Here is a 16636-nt window from a genome sequence, read left to right on the forward strand (position 1 = left end):
CCCAAAATTCCACCCTTGAACCTTTCCCTTCTTTCTCCTCTCCAACAGCAATAGCAATTCATTCATTTACTCACTCATTCATACATATGTTCTTTCAAAACATATTTATTTATTAATTAAATGTTCTAGGCAGTGTGCTGGATGCTGGAATACAATCTTGAATAAGTCAGACTTACTTTCTGCTATGGACTGAAGTGTGTCTCCCTACAATTTGTATGTTGAAGCCCTAACCGCCAATGCGATGGTATTTGGAGATGGGGCCTTTGAGAGATAATTAGGTTTAGATGAGATCATGAGGGTGGGGCCTTCATGATGAAATTAGTGCTCTTATAAGAAGAGACACTAGAGAGCTTGCTTCCTCTCTCTCTTTCTACCGACACACACCAAGGAAAGGCCATGTGAGGGCATGGCAGGAAGGTGGCTGTTTTCAACCCAAGGAGAGAACTCTCACCAAACACCAACCCTGTTGGTACCTTGGTCTTGGACTTCTAGTTTCCAGAACTGTGAGAATTAAATTCCTGTTATTTAAATCACCCAGTCTATAGTATTTCATTATGGCAGCCCAAGCTGACTGAGGCAGATTCTGGTTCTGAGAAGTGGGGTGCTGCTGTAACAAATACCTAAACATGTGGAAATGGCTTTGGAATTGGGTAACTGGTAGAGACTAGAAGAATTCTGAGGTGCATGCTGGAAAGATGGACATTCTTGTGAGGTCTCAGACAAAAATGAGGAACATCTCAATGGAAACTGAAGGAAAGGCTATCCTTGTTATAAAGTGGCAAAGAATTTGGCTGAACTGTGTTCTAGTGTTTCGTGGAAGATGAAACTTGTGAGTGATGAGACTGGATGTTTAGCCAAGCAGATTTCTAAGTCGTATTGAAGGAACATCTTGGTTCCTCCTGAATGCTGATAGTAAAACGCTGGAAGAGACAGATGGATTGAAGAAGGAATTGTTAAGCAAAAAGGAACCAAAATTTAAAGATATGGAAAATTCTCAGCCTGTCCATATGGTAAAAAATGAGAAAGCATGTTTAGCAGAGAATGCCAAGAGTGTGGAGGACCAACCATTCAATTAAGTATAAACCATGAAGTTTACCAGCCATTTCAGCAAAAGCCAGAGATAGAGATGGGATTATACCAGGAGAAACACTGCCAGCTGGGACTAAAGAAGACAAAGAAAATGAGACATAATGAAGATTGTGAACATGTGCTATCCTTCAAGAAAAGGGAAGAAGTATCCCAAAGGCGATTCAGAGATTATCAGGGCTGCTACTCCCAGCACAGGCCCAGAGTACATGGGGGTAGGGGTGGGGTGTGGGGTAGAGAAAGATGCCTCCACCTGGGTTTCCAAGGGCAGGACAGCATAGGCAAGGCTCTTACAGAGAGCAGTGTGGGTGTTGCTCCTGAGAACCATATCTGATTTAGACAATAGTTAGATTTAAACATTAAACTTTAGAATTGATGCTGGAATGAGTTAAGACTTTCCAGGCTGTTGGGATTCAATAAATGAGCGTATTTTGTATATGAAAAGGACATAAATTTGGGAGGACTAGAGGCAGAATGTTATGGACTGAATTGTGTCCCCTCAAAATTCATAAATTCCTTAACTTACTTAAATCACTCAAGGAATTTAAAGCCTGATGATGATGATGATGATAAAAATAATGACAGCCAACATTATTGAGTGTTTACAATGAGTGAGACTAAGTGATTTACATGTACATTAAATTCTCACAAAACTTAATGAAGTGCTCACTAATTCCATTCTGATTTTAGAAAGAACGGAAAAAAGGCATAGAATGACAATAGGAACATCATTACAAAACTAATTAATGGATTTAAATTGAAGTAGATGCTCTAAAGAAGAATTATAATGACATAGGAGACTATAATAGGAATCCTTGACCAGAGAATTAAAGAGTCTAAAGAGAAAGTGACTCTTAACCTAAGATGTTAGGCAGGAGTAAGCATTAGGGAGGCGAAGTGGTATGAGAACAGAAGAGGGGGAACAGCCTATAAAGATACCCTGAGATGGAAAGGAGCACAATGTATTCTAGGAAGTGAGGAAAGGCATGTGTGGGGAGACACTGTGGGCAGACACTGAAGGGAGGTGACAAGATGCACAACCAGACTGTAGAATCAACTGATGGAGGACAGGAGAGGCAAAGAGACAATTAGGGGTCAAATTAGGTAATCCTTGGCAGGAGTCAATGGTGTTCCATTGTGGCAGTGGCGATAAAACCAGTGGGACTGACTCGATATATATCTGGAAGTTGAATCTGCAAAATCTACCAAGGAGGTGGTTGTAAGATGTGAGGAAGAGTAAAGAATTAAAATCGACTCTCAAGTGTCTGCCTTGAGCAGTTACTTAAATGGTGGTATCACTTGGTCAGAATAGAAAAGCGAAGAACATACAAATTTAATAGCTCCTTCTAACATTTCTAGAATGCATGGTGTTTGGCAGGATACGTGGTGTTTAATGTAGACTCCACATCCATTCCCTCATTCATTCAGTGATTTATCACATGCAATGTACCACGCACTCTGCTGGTGTTTAGAATACAAAGACTTACGGGTGGACCTCAATAGGCCCCAGGCTGGGATCTGTGCTGCCCGGATTCAGACCTCTGAGGAGGAGGCCACTGATTTATTTTCGTGTTTTAACCTCTAAAGAGGTGCAATGAAGATGTTCATGCAAGTGAAGGAAGAAGGTGGAACCTGGAACCAATTGCTCCTGAAATAAATGGATGCTTCTAGGGTGAAGATCCGTTGCCAGAGAGGAGGGTGCTGACAGGAACATCAGGCAAATCAGAAAGGTGCAGGTCCCTTTCCCATCCTCCTACCTTCCAGTGACCCCCTAGCACCAGCACCTTTTATTATGTATTTATTTATCTTTTGAAGGTGGCTTGAACAAAAAGGCTTTTGTTATTGCACAAACTAGTGTACTATGAGGCAGGTAGTATTTGGTGAATGGAGACTGCAAAAATTCATCAAAGGCATCATGTGAGACCAACTATGTCCCTGAAAAAGCTAGTCTTTCCCTGCAAGCCACCAACAGAACTCAGATAGAGTCCTCTGGACCAAAACAGGATCAGGTCCATGCCTTAACTAGTCAGAGTCGGGGAAGCAGGGCCATCAAAGGGCTCAGGCTCCTCAGAATTTCCTTAAGCAGATGGGAGGACCCGGAGGTCTGCCTTCCCAAGCACACTGGGGCGGAAAGTGCTGCACCCAGCAGATACGCCGGGTGGTAGAGATGAAATGTGTTGGGCCGCAGCATCTGGCAGTGGCATAAATCTGGAAAGAGCACTAGGCAGCATAAGTCAGCCACTTAAAGTTTCCCACATACCTGGAACTTATGGGGAATACTGCATGTTCGGAGGTGCGAGGATGAACACAGTTATTTATGGAAACTATCAGAGATCACAGCTGTCAAAGGGGGAATGAAGTTTGTGGTGTCCCAGCTACAGAATCACAGAGCAGTTAGAAGCTTGAGTTCAGAGCTGAGAGACAACAGCTTAATACCTTCATATTGTCATGAGGTTCTTACGTTTATATTTCCAGTACAGACCTATACCCCTAACTCCAGAGATGTTTATCTGACTGCCTACTCAGGATTCACGCTTGGATATCTAATGGAAATTACGCGTAAAATACGTCAACACTGAACTCCTGATTTTCCCAGATAATTTGGTTCTCCTACAGTCTTCCCCATCTCAATAAAAGGTTTCTCTGTTCTTATTTCTCAAGACAAAAACTCTAAAACCGTTCCTGACTTTTCTTTTACTCCTCATGTATAATCCATCAGAAAATCGTGTTAATTTTGCTTGAAAATACATCCAAAATGTAACCTGATCTCACCAGCTCCAAGTCATTATTATTACTTGGATAACTGAAATAGCCTGTTAATTAATCTCCCCTGCTTCTGACCTTGCTCCCATTTCCCAAGAACCAAGTAATTCTTTTAAAACAGAAGTCAGATCACCTTAGTCCTCAGCTCAAAAGCCTTCAGACTTCTCACCTCACTCAGAGCAAAAGCTGAAAGACTCTCGCTGAGCTGTAAGACCATAAACAAGCTTTCCTGCTCCGTCATCTCTGGTATCAGACCCTGCCTTAGCCCTCCCCTGCAGGCTTGCTTTTCCTCTGGCAAGCCAGGCACTCTCCTCCATCAAGGCTTGCGCAATTGCTGTTACCTCTGTCTCAAAGGCTCTTCTCTACATCTTCCTAGAACAATGTCTGGCATACTTAGTCACTCCATAGATACCTATTGACTGAACTAAGGAGTCAGAGACGACTTCCTCAAGAAAGTAACATTTTATCCAAGATCAGAAAAATAATCAGCAGCATAGATAAAATTGGGGTGGAGGTTGATTAGGAAAAAGATTCTGGCCGAGGGAACAGCAAGTGCAAAGGTCATGAAGCAGGAGTGAACATGTCCTCCAAATGTTTAAGGCATGCTAAGGAGGAAAGGAGCAAAAAATAGAGCTAGAGAGAAAAATAGAAGGAAGACTGTATGAGAGGATAAAATTAATACATAGAAATTCATGCTATACTTTTCTGAGTACTATTTTCATTAATTCCATTATCATTCCCCCAGACAACCAAGCATTGAGTATTAGAAGCACACCATAGTCCTCCTTTTTCATTCATTTAGTTGTCTGATCCTGTAGGTCTGAAGACATCTCTTGCCATTCAGCCTTTTCTTTGTATTCCAGCCTTGCTTCTCTAATTCAGGTCTGCATTTTCTTTTCCTGGACTGTTTTATAACAGGGATGCTTCACTGCTCCTGAGTTTCCTTCTTTATCACACAACAGCCTCTGGTAGATTCTTTCTGTTTCCAAAATATCTTTACTTCTGTCCCCTCTGGCTCACTAAACTTCAGCAACTCTCTGCTCTTTCCTATACCAAGTCAAGATTCCTGATCTTGGCATTCAAAGTCTGTCAGCAAACATTCTCAACCTACATATCTGACATTGCTTCTCTACCAGGCCACATGCCCCCACAAAACTAGACTGATACAATTTCCCGACTACATTACGTATTTCATCCATGCAACCATCCACCAAACCACATTAGTTGAACGTATCTATGCCTTTAGTTGTATTGTTCGGAATATCTGATGCCCTGTTTCCTGTTTCCATCTGTTGAATTGCTGCCCATTTACCAAGCTCTTTCTCAAGCAGTTCTCTTGCTATGTGGAAGGCCGGCTTTGCTCACTCTACATGAAAATAACATTTTCAGCCTTTGAATCCCTGTAGCATTTGGTTTATCTTCTCTGGCTATATTATATTCTGGTTTTTAATGTAGCTATTTATTTTATTGATTAAACAATTTAGTAAGTATAAAATTATATTGCAAATAAAATTTCAAAGCAAATGTAAACCTTCATTTTTGCCATTATTATCAATATTAATCTTCTTGTCTTAGTCCTCACTAAAAGTCTGAAAGTTTATTGAAATGTGGGTTATGACTTACTCGTCATGCCAGTCCCTGAGGTAATTATCACGGTAACATGGATATATATATAGCAAACTAATAAACGTGTTTTGAATTAAATTGATAAGAACCACATATCTTGTATTTAAATATTTAAACATATATGTATTTTTTAAATAAAATATATTCAAATAACCGAATCACTTATTTCACAGTTTTATTTAATCATCAGAAGTATGTTCTATGTGTTCTAATTTTAACACATTTATGAGAGCAGGTGAAGCTCTTTCCAACAGGTTAGCTCTCCTCACTTGCCTATAAAACATATAAAAAGTCAAAAGACTTCTATCAATAAAAACTAAGCAGTAGGTCGAAACTGGTAGTTTCTACCTTGAAATAACATTATAATTACCTGAGGAGCTTTTGAAAATCTCAGTGCCCAGGACACATCCCAAATCAATTAAATCAGAATCTCTGGGGATGGCACCCAGGCATCAGTGTTATTTAAATGATATCCATCAATATATAAAAGGAATAATGTGCCATGACCAAGTAGATGTTATTCCAGGTATGCATGGCTGGTTTAATATTAGAAAATCAATACATGTAATCCACCATATTAATAGTCTAAAGAAGAAAAAACACATGAGCCTATCGATTGTTGCAAAATAAATCATTTGACAAAATCTAACACCCATTCAAGATAAAAATGCTCAGTCAGCTAGGAATACAAGTAACATCTTCAAATTGAAAAAAGCATCTACAAAAAAAACCCTGAAGTGAAATGATAATTAATGGTGGAATTGGAATGCTTCCTCCTAAAATAAAAAAACAAGGCAAGGATATTTTCTCTCATCACTTCAAAATAGTATTGGAAGTCTTAGTCTGTGCAATAAGGCAAAAATGAAGATATAAAGCATACAGATTGGAAAGGAAAAAATAAAATTCTTCCTAGTTCCAGATGACATAATTTCTGTGTAGTAAATCCCAAGAAATCTACAGCAAAATTAGAACTAATAAGTGAGTTCAACAAGGTAGCATGATACAAGGTCAACACATAAAAATCAATCATATTTCAATATATTAGCAATGAACAAATAAAAATAAAAAATTTAAATACAATACCATTTTTTCATGTGTGTGTATGAGGAGGACTAGCCCTGAGCTAACATCCTTTGCAAATCCTCCCCCTTTTTTTCTTGAGGAAGATTGGCCCTGAGCTAACATCCGTGGCCATCTTCCTCCACTTTATATGGGATGCCGTCACAGCATGGCTTAACAAGCGGTGGGTCAGTGCACGCCCAGGATCCGAACCTGCGAATACCGGGCAGCTGTAGCAGAGCATGTGCACTTAATTGCTTGCGACACTGGGCTGGCCCCTAAATGCAATACCATTTAAAATCACTCCCCAAAATAAAATAGGCATAGACTTTAAAAAATGCATAGTATTCATAAACTAAAAATTATAAAATTGAGGAAAGAAATTAAAGTAGATATAAATAAAGGCAAAGTCATACCATGTTTATGGATTAGAAGACTCAACATAATAAAGATGTTCATTATCCCCAATTTGGTCTATAGGGTTAATTAATGCAATTTCTATCAAAATTCCACCAGCTATCTTGTTTTGAGATATACACAAGCTGATTCCAAAATTCATTTGAAAAGGCAAGGGAAGTAGAATAGCTAAAATAATTTTGAAAAGGAAGAATAAAGTTGAATGAATCACACTACCCAATTTTAAGAGTATATAGCCACAGTAATCCAGACAGTGTGGTATTGGAGGAGGGTCAGACACATTGTTCAATGAAATGGAAGAGGGAACTCAGAAATAGACCCATGTATATATGCTGAACTGATTTTTGACAAAGATACAAAAACAATGGAAAAAGTGTAGTCTGCTCAATAAATTATTTTGAAACAATTGAGCTTTCATAGGCAAAAATATGAATTTGACCTAAATTTCACTCCACATAAAAATATTAACTCAAAATGTGTAAAATATATAAATTTAAAACGTAGAACTATAAATAAGTTAAAAGAAAACATAGGAGAAAATCCTTGTGACTTAGAGTTAGGTGACGAGTTCTTAGACAGGACACCAAAAGCATGATCCAGAAAAGAAAAGAAATGGATGAATTAGACTTCATCAAAATTAAAATATTTTTTCCATGAAACACCCTGTTAAGAGGACAAAAAGTTAAGCCACAAACTAGAAAATAATATTTGCAAAACACATAAGAAGTCAAAAGGCTTCTATCCAGAATATATAAAGAAAATATGTTTCACCCAAAAGGATATGCAGATGTCAAAGTACATAAAAAGACATTCAACATCATAAGCCAAATTGGAGCACAAATTAGAACCACAATGAGATACTACAGACACCAATCAAAAGGCTAAAATAAAAATATTGACGATACCAAGTGCTGACAACAATGCAGAGCAACTAGATTGCTCATCCCTTGTTGGTAGGAATAGAAAATGGTATAGCCAGTCTGCAGAACAATTTGGCAGTTTCTGATGAAGTAATATGTGCACTTGTCATACGACGCAGCAATCACTTCTCTGTGTACATTTATCCCAGAGAAATGAAAACATTTGTCCATCCAAAACTCTGTACACAGATGTTCATAGCAGTTTTATTTGTAATAGACAAATACTATTGATACACATACACCAACTAGGATGGATCTAAAGCATATTATGCTGAGTGAAAGAAAGCCAATTTCAAAAAGTTACATGCTGTATGATTCCATTTATATAATACTTTCAAAATGACAAAATTATATTGATGGAAAGAAGATAGCCAAGGTTTAGAGTTGGAGTAGGGTCTGTCAATAAAGGAAAAGCAAGAAGTTTCTTTCTGGCAAGGGAACAGATTTGTGTCATGGTTATGGGGATGGTTAAATCCATACACGTGATAAAATTTCATCCCACTACATACTAAACAACAACAAAAATGAGTGCATGTAAAAATTGGTGAAATATGAGTGAAGTCTGTAGTTTAGTTAACAGTGTTGTACCAATGCCAGTTTCCTGATTCTGAAAATGCACTTTGGCTATAGAAGGCGTTATGGGGGAAAGATGAGTGAAAGCTATGTGAAAATTCTCTACTATTTTTAGACTTATTCTGAGTCATAAATTATCTCCAAATAAGAAGTGAAAAACAGAAATGAAGCTCCCACTATGGCCGAGGTTAAGTCTCATGTGCTAGGGATACAGGACTATCTTTGCCCTCAGGGAGCTCACAATAAAGCAATGTTAGGCCTTTAAATGAAATAGGAAACTCAGGAGGGGGAGCAAGTTTGAGAGGGGAATTTTAGAGATGCCTGTAGAAATCCAAGTGTAAGTACAGGAGACAGTTGGATGGAATTAGGTTCAGAAGAGAGGATGAATATAGAGGTTTGGGAGTCATCAGCAGAGGGTGAGATTATCAAGAGAGTATGTGCTGTGAAGAGGACACAGAGAGGTCCCCTTGTCATCACTGCCCCTGTCCTCGAGGCACAGCTACGCTAGCTTGGGGTGGTGTCTTCTCTCCTTCCATAAACATTTCGGTGCTGTGGCGGAGGTCACAAGCTCAAATGCCAGGAAATATATAAATATGTGATTTGAGCCCGTTGGAAAGAAGATAGAAAACCAGACGGGCTGCTGGAGAACGAGAGAAAGCATGCTTTGTTTAAAGTCATCAAATTCAAATTTTGTGCAAACACTTTTGTGCTAGCCAAACAAAACAAGATTGCAGCCAGATTCTGTCGGGAGCTGCTGATTTGCAACTTGTGTCAGGCGTGTGAGTGGACGAGTTTCCTAATCTCTGATTACAAGACGACACATCCATAGCTTAATATGTTACCCTTCTAGGATATTTGCATTTTGGAAAAGGGCTTCATGAAATGCAATATTTTTAGTCCATGGGAATTTCGCACAAAGGAACACCGTAAGGTATTACAGGGAAGTTCTTTAAGCTGTGCTCCCTAAATTACACTACACAGAGTGAAGCAGGTGAAAAGCCAACCCTTTTTTTTTTTTTGTGAGGAAGATCAGCCCTGAGCTAACATCCATGCCAATCCTCCTCTTTTTGCTGAGGAAGACCGGCTCTGAGCTAACATCTATTGCCAATCCTCCTCCTTTCCACCCCCACAAAGCCCCAGTAGATAGTTGTATGTCATAGTTGGACGTCCTTCTAGTTGCTGTATGTGGGACGTGGCCTCAGCATGGCTGGAGAAGCGGTGGGTCAGTGCACGCCCGGGATCTGAACCCCGGGCCACCAGTAGCGGAGCCACGCACTTAACCGCTAAGCCACGGGGCCAAAGCTGACCCTTTTTTGAAAGATAGGTCCCTGTAACACAAAGTGAAAGTGACCTTTGGAAATTCTCTGTTTGTTTGATCAAAATCAGTTATTTTTTAGCCCCCTTTTGCTGACTGACTTTTTAGAAATGCTGTGTACATACAGGCGCACTTTCTTCCTTGCACATATTAGTTTTTGATATAAAGATTTTCATTTATCAATTCAGATACCAAATTAATCAACTAACAAGGGTTTTGACACACGTAAGCAGGATCAGTCAGTTTTACAATTATGATTGGAATCAGACACTTCACATATTATGCTAATATTAGTGATTCAGGTGACTGAGTAATTAGGAATAAATTATTTCTGCAAAGATTCGCTTCAACACTGATAACAAAACAGGGACTAGGAATAAGCTAATTTATTTAAGGAAATCAGATTGTAGCAAATATTTAATGAGCACCGTAATAATGTATACTATATTAAGAAATCTGGATGCCATATGAGATGCAACCTGAACACATGACTCATCAAGAAACTCCTCACCCGGGTTTACAAAGTCCTACACGGTTGGGTCCGTGTCTGCATCACCATGCATACGTGCTTTTTCTCATCTGCTGTGTTCTAGCTGTGTACTTTGTTTCTCTATTATTTGAATACGGCTAAACTTCTAGCTTTAGAGCCTTTACGTTAGCTGTTCCCCTTGTCTGGGATGCTTACCCCCCCAGGTATTTCAACTTCTGACTCCTTCCTGTCATTGAGATTATTGTTGAGATGTTACTCACTCAGACAGGCCCTTCCAGAACAACTAATCTAAAATAATTACCTAATGACTCCCTATGCTATAACTTTATTTTAATTATCTGCATGCTCTGGTCACTAGCTATTTTTTTAGTTGTTCATTTGCAGACCCTCTTGCCTCTCCACCCATCTCCAAACTTTATCAGTTGACAGATAGTATAAGCTCTCTCTAGTGGGCTAAATGGTGTCCCCCCAAAAGATACATTCACGTCTTAATCTCCAGAATCTGTGAATATGACCTTACGTGGCAAATGATGTGATCAAGTTAGAGACCTTGAGAGGAAGGGCTTATCCTAGATGATCTGGGTGGGCCCTGAATCCAATCGCGTGTATCCTTATGAGAGAGAGGCAGAGGGCGTTTTGAAACGCACACAGAGAAGGTGATGTCCGACGGAGGCAGAGATTGGAGAGACGAAACTGTAAGCCAAGGCATGTCAGGAGCCACCAGAACCTAGAGGAGACAAGGAAGAATTCTTCCCAGAGCCTCCAGAGCCAGCATGGAATTGCTGAAAACTTGATTTCAGACTTCTGGCCTTCAGATCCAGAGAGAATAAATTTCTGTTGTCTTAAGCCGCCTCGTGTGAAGTAATTTGTTACAACAGCAATAGGAGACTAATATATCTTCTTAAAAAAAATACTCAAAATAAATAAATCAAGAGACAAAGTTATTAAAAAAAGAGTTAAATGGCAACAGAAAGAGAGCTCAAGGAATGAATGAAACAAAAACAAAACCTCTAGAAAGCAATATTAACAGCAATGAAAGTTAAATTTAAAAAGTGACTGGGGGACAGATATAGGCAAGTCCCACAAAAGGAAATTGTAAAGTGAAAACACTTAAATGATTATAGAGACTGTGCTTAATACAGAAGATGGTAAAGAAGACAAAAAGCACATTTTTTGGAGTCCTTGAATAAAAGACAAGAAAAATAACATTCAAAGACACGCCATACAAAATTTCTCTGAGTAAAAAATAGAAATTTCTTTATCAAAGAATGTACCAATTCTCCCAAAACTAATGTAATATGATTAGTTTATGAATTTCAAGTATAAAAATAAAGTCATATGATTATAGAGCAAAAATAAGTATTGTCTAATATCAGAGATAGAAGGAAGGTAGCATATTTAGTGTCAGACTTCCTCTGAACCACATACAAGCTCAGAAAACAAGAAAATCCTGTGTACAACCCACTGATTAAATGAACCTGGAGCCCAAGAAATGTACAGAGTCAAGCTGTTCTTCTAGAATAGAAGCAGAGGATAGACATTTTTAGAAATTCAGGAACTAAAGGATTACAGCATCCAGGAGCTCTTATTGGAATATGATATTGGAGGATGAAGTCCAACTAATCAAAAGATTAATAATAATAATACAAACCATTAAGAATGAAAAACAATTTAAGCTCAAGTGGAAAATAATGGAAAAAATTTCTTGTAGTAAGGAAGGACTTTCTAACGATGGCTCAAAATACTGAATCCATAAAAAAAGACTGATTTCAAGGACATAAAAAATGAACCACTGATTAGCCATTCAAAAGATAACTTACTTTCTGTGAAAATTATCTGCAATTTTATCACACATAAGGCCAAACATTTTGAATATGCAAAGAGCTTCCAATTATTAATAAGGACAAAATCAATAACCTAATAAACAAATGGGCAAATTATGTGAACAGGCCGTGCACAAAAATACAAAACTACTAGTCCATACACATCAGTAAAGATGCTAAACCTTGCTCAAAATAGAAATGGACAGGAATATTGCACTGATATCCCCTATTCTCTCTTGCTGGTGAAACAAAAATCCAAAAATTTGATTACACTCCTTGTTTGTGAGATTTAAGATATCAGGAACTTTTCTACACTGCTGTTGAGAGTGTAAATTTATAGACACACTATGAAAGACAATTTGGCAGTAGCTATTGAAAACAAATGCACATACCCTTTGCACACCAGTTTCACTTTTGGGAATTTATTCTACAGATGTACTTTCAGAAGAAGGAAATTAGGTGCACTTCAGTATTGTTTGTAAAAGCAAAATATTGTAAACTTCCTAAGTGTCCATTAATAGGAAACTGGTTAAAAGAATTAAGATATATCAATACAACAGGAAACTATGCAGGTATAGAAAATTATGACTCTATCGATCTGTTGTGAAATGATAAACGTATATTCTAATATATATCGTAAAATTATAAGCATTAGGTAAAAATGAGGATAACGCACAACCTTTTGTGTAAAAAGGAGAAAATACAAATTTATTTTCCTATTTGCTAGTATATATAAATAGAGCTCTAAAAGAAAGCACAAGGAACTAGGAATAGTGGTCAGTTTAGCGGTTGATGAGAAATATGCAGATAAGGGTAAATGATGGAAGGGAGAATTTTCACTATATTTCTGTTTATATTCTGTGTTTGTAAACTACTTAAATATAATGCCTACAACAGAATAAAGAAAAAAATATGCTTCTAACTCAGGCATAATCAAAGTACAGAAATGTTCCTTGGAAGGAGGAGCACTGCTTTTTGGTTTTGTTTTTTAAAGAGATAGATTTATTTATTTTTATGTTTATTTTTTGAAGAAAATGAGGTTTAAGGAGTGGAATGGTAGGGTAAAGAGTCTGAATAAGATCTTAAATTTATTTTTAAGAGTAAATTGGTTCCTTCTTTAATGAGTTTTGTATTTTAGAATAGTTGTAAATTTACAGAAAAGTTGTAACGCAAGTATGGAATTCCCATACGTCACACCCAGTTTATCTTAGTAATACCTCATGTTGATATGGTACAACTGTCACAATCCATGAACCACTGTTATTAACTGAAGTCCACACTTTATTCACATTTCCTTAGTTTGACCTAATGTCTTTTCTGTTCCAGGATCCCAGAGAAGATTCTGCCTTACCTTTGGTTGTCATGTCTCCTTAGCCTCCTCTTGGCTGTCACAGTTTCTCTGACTTTCCTTGTTTTGATGACCTTTACAAGTACTGGTCAGGTATTTTGAAGACTGTCCCTTATTTGGGGTTTTTCTGATGTTTTGCTTATGATTAGATTGGAGTTATGGATTTGGGGGAAGAAGACCAGAGTGGGAAAGTGGCGTTCTCATCACATCATATGAAAGGAAAATATTATCAGTGTGACTTACCACCGTTGATGTTAACCTTGCTCATGTGGGTGAGATATACATATATCTGTAAGTATTTCTATGCGTATCCATCTGTACCTATCTGCAGCTAAATATGAGTTCATACTGACATCTCCAAATCAAATCCATTATCACATTGGTCATCCTAGCCCCCCTTTCTCCTTGCTTTTCTGTAACCTCCCACCCCAACAGTGAGAAACCCAGCTCCCACTCCATGTCAGCCATTTACTTAACTTAGATTCCAGTATAGATGTATAGTGGTTTCTGAGTTATTAACCCATAACACCATGAGAAACAATTTTATCAACTAAAGGAAACTCCTGTGTACAATTCCTTTGCTTTTAGTCTTACAGACACTACTCCTTTCCAAAGTTTATGTTTGTTGTTGTTAGGGCCAAGGAGTCGATTCCCAGCAACCTTGTGCAGAGCAGAGTGGAACCTTGCCTGGTCTTTTTGCACCATCCTCTCACCTTCTGGTGCTATACCAGACAATGCTCCATTGCTATTCACAGGGTTTTCATGGACAATTTATTTGGAAGTGAGTTGCCATGTCGTTTTTCCTAGTCTATCTGGTCTGGAAGCTCTGCTGAAACCTGTCTGGAATGGGCAGCCCTGCTGGTGTTTGAAATACCAGTGGCAGAGCTTTCAGCATCACAGAAACACATAGTCACCACAATAAGACAACCGACAGATGGGTGATGTGGCTCCCTGACCGGGAATGGGCAGCCCTGCTGGTGTTTGAAATACCAGTGGCAGAGCTTTCAGCATCACAGAAACACATAGTCACCACAATAAGACAACCGACAGATGGGTGATGTGGCTCCCTGACCGGGAAATGAACCCAGGCTGCAGTGGTGAAACGCCGAATCTTAACCACGAGACCGCCAGGGCTGGCCAAAGTTGACACAGCTCGGCACCTTTTTACATCCACCTGCTTCAGCAAGACTGTTTCATACATATATAGCACAGTTAGAGTCTTTGTCAGAGTCTGCATTTCATCCTGGGATCCCCCAGCGTCTTTAATCGTGTTTTTTATGTTTTCATACATAAACATCACTCTTTGTGCTATGAAGTTCTATAAGTTTCGACAAATTCACAGTGTCATGTTATCAACCACTAGAATAGTTTCACACCTGAAAAAACGCCCTGTGCTTTACTTATTCAAACTCTTCACCCCCAAGTCGCTGGCAACCACTGATTTCTTGACTACCTCTATCATCTTTGCCTTTTCCAGAACGTCATATAGTTACAATCACTATAAGTAGCCTTTTCAGACTGGCGTCCTTCACTTAGTAATATGTGTTTAAGGTTCAACCACGGGTTTACACGTCTTGATAGCTCATTCCTACCAGCACTGAATTTAGTTCCTATTCTCTGCATCCAAACCAGCAACTGGTATTGTCAATTTTTTGGAGGATAGCCATTCTGTTACTTATGTAGTATAATCTGCATTTCCTCAATGACAAATGATGTTGAACATCTTTTCATATGCTTATTTGTAAACTATATATAGTTTCTGGTGAGTTGTCCAGATATTTTGTGCTTTTTTTTTGATTGTGTTGTTTTCTAATCCTTGAGTTTTAAGAATTCTTTGTATTTTTGGATACAAGTTTTTAATGTGTTTTTCAAATATTTCCTACTGCTTTTTGGCTTTTCTCTTCATTCTCTTAACAGTGTCTTTTGCAGAGCAGATGTTTTAAATTTTAATAAAGTGCAATTTATCAATTTTTTCTTTTATGAATAATGCTTTTGGTATTGTATCTAAAAAATCATCACCAAATCCAAGGTTATGTAAATTTTATTTTATTTTTTCTTTATCAAATTTTATATTTTTTTTAATTTTACATTTAGGCCTATGATTAATTTTGAGTTAATTTTTGTGAAAGGTGTAATATCTATGCCTAGGCTTATTTATTTATTTAATTATTTATTAAAGAAGGACGCCCAATTGTTACAGTACCATTTGTTGAAAAGATCTTTTCTCCTCTGAATTATTTTGGTGACTTTGTCAAAGATCGCGTGAGTCTATTTTTGGACTCTCTATTCTGTTTCATTGATCTGACTGTCTGTTTTTTCACAGTATCATACTGTCTTAATCACTGTAGCTTTTTAGTAATTCTTAAAATTGAGTAGTGTTAGCCCTCCAATTTAGTTCTTCTTCATTATTGTGTGGCTATTCTAGGCCTTTTGCCTTCCATATAAATTTTATCATCAGTTTATCAATATCAATAAAATAGTCACTGGGATTTTGATTGGGATTACATTGAATCTATATAATAAATTGGGAAGAATTGATATCTTAAAAATATTGAAATTTTCAATCTCTAAACATGAAATATCTCTCCATTTATTTACATCTCTTCTACTCAGTTTCTTTTATTAATATTTTAGCATTGTCTTTATAATGTTTTATTTTGTCTGTATCTCTAATAAGAACAGGTTTGAGTTTCCTGGAAATAGAGCTAAAATAAAGACTTGTCTACAGAAAGTTTCTTGGAGAGTGCTCTTGGGAGGTAAATGTGTAAGGAAGTAAATAAGACAGAATTGGAGAGAGATGTTGACCTATAATTGCAACAGAGATCTCATCTAATCTTCAAGGTGCTCTGAGCTAAGATGGTCCTTTGGAGCAATCCAAATTTGAAGTGGATGCTCTTAAAGGATGTTAACATGATATACAAAAGTGTTCACATTTTGTGTGTACTCATATTTCCAACTGCATTTCTCTCCCTAAAACTTTAATTCTCCAATCTTTTTCTTTTCAAGTCCCAGACCATGCAGCCAGGTCATTCACCCTGCATTCACTATGCATCTATACAGACTCTAGCTCAGGCCATTTCTCTCTCCCAAAGTGAATGACCAAATGTGTCCTCTACAGCTCTTTCCATATAAGGATTTCTTATCACTGGTGTCATTCAGGACCATCCCTGATGGGGCTGTAATGCAGTTGCAGTCCATTAGTAGCTCACATTGATC

The sequence above is a fragment of the Diceros bicornis genome, chromosome 23, assembly GCF_020826845.1.
Source record: "Diceros bicornis minor isolate mBicDic1 chromosome 23, mDicBic1.mat.cur, whole genome shotgun sequence".
Classification (NCBI taxonomy): domain Eukaryota; kingdom Metazoa; phylum Chordata; class Mammalia; order Perissodactyla; family Rhinocerotidae; genus Diceros; species Diceros bicornis.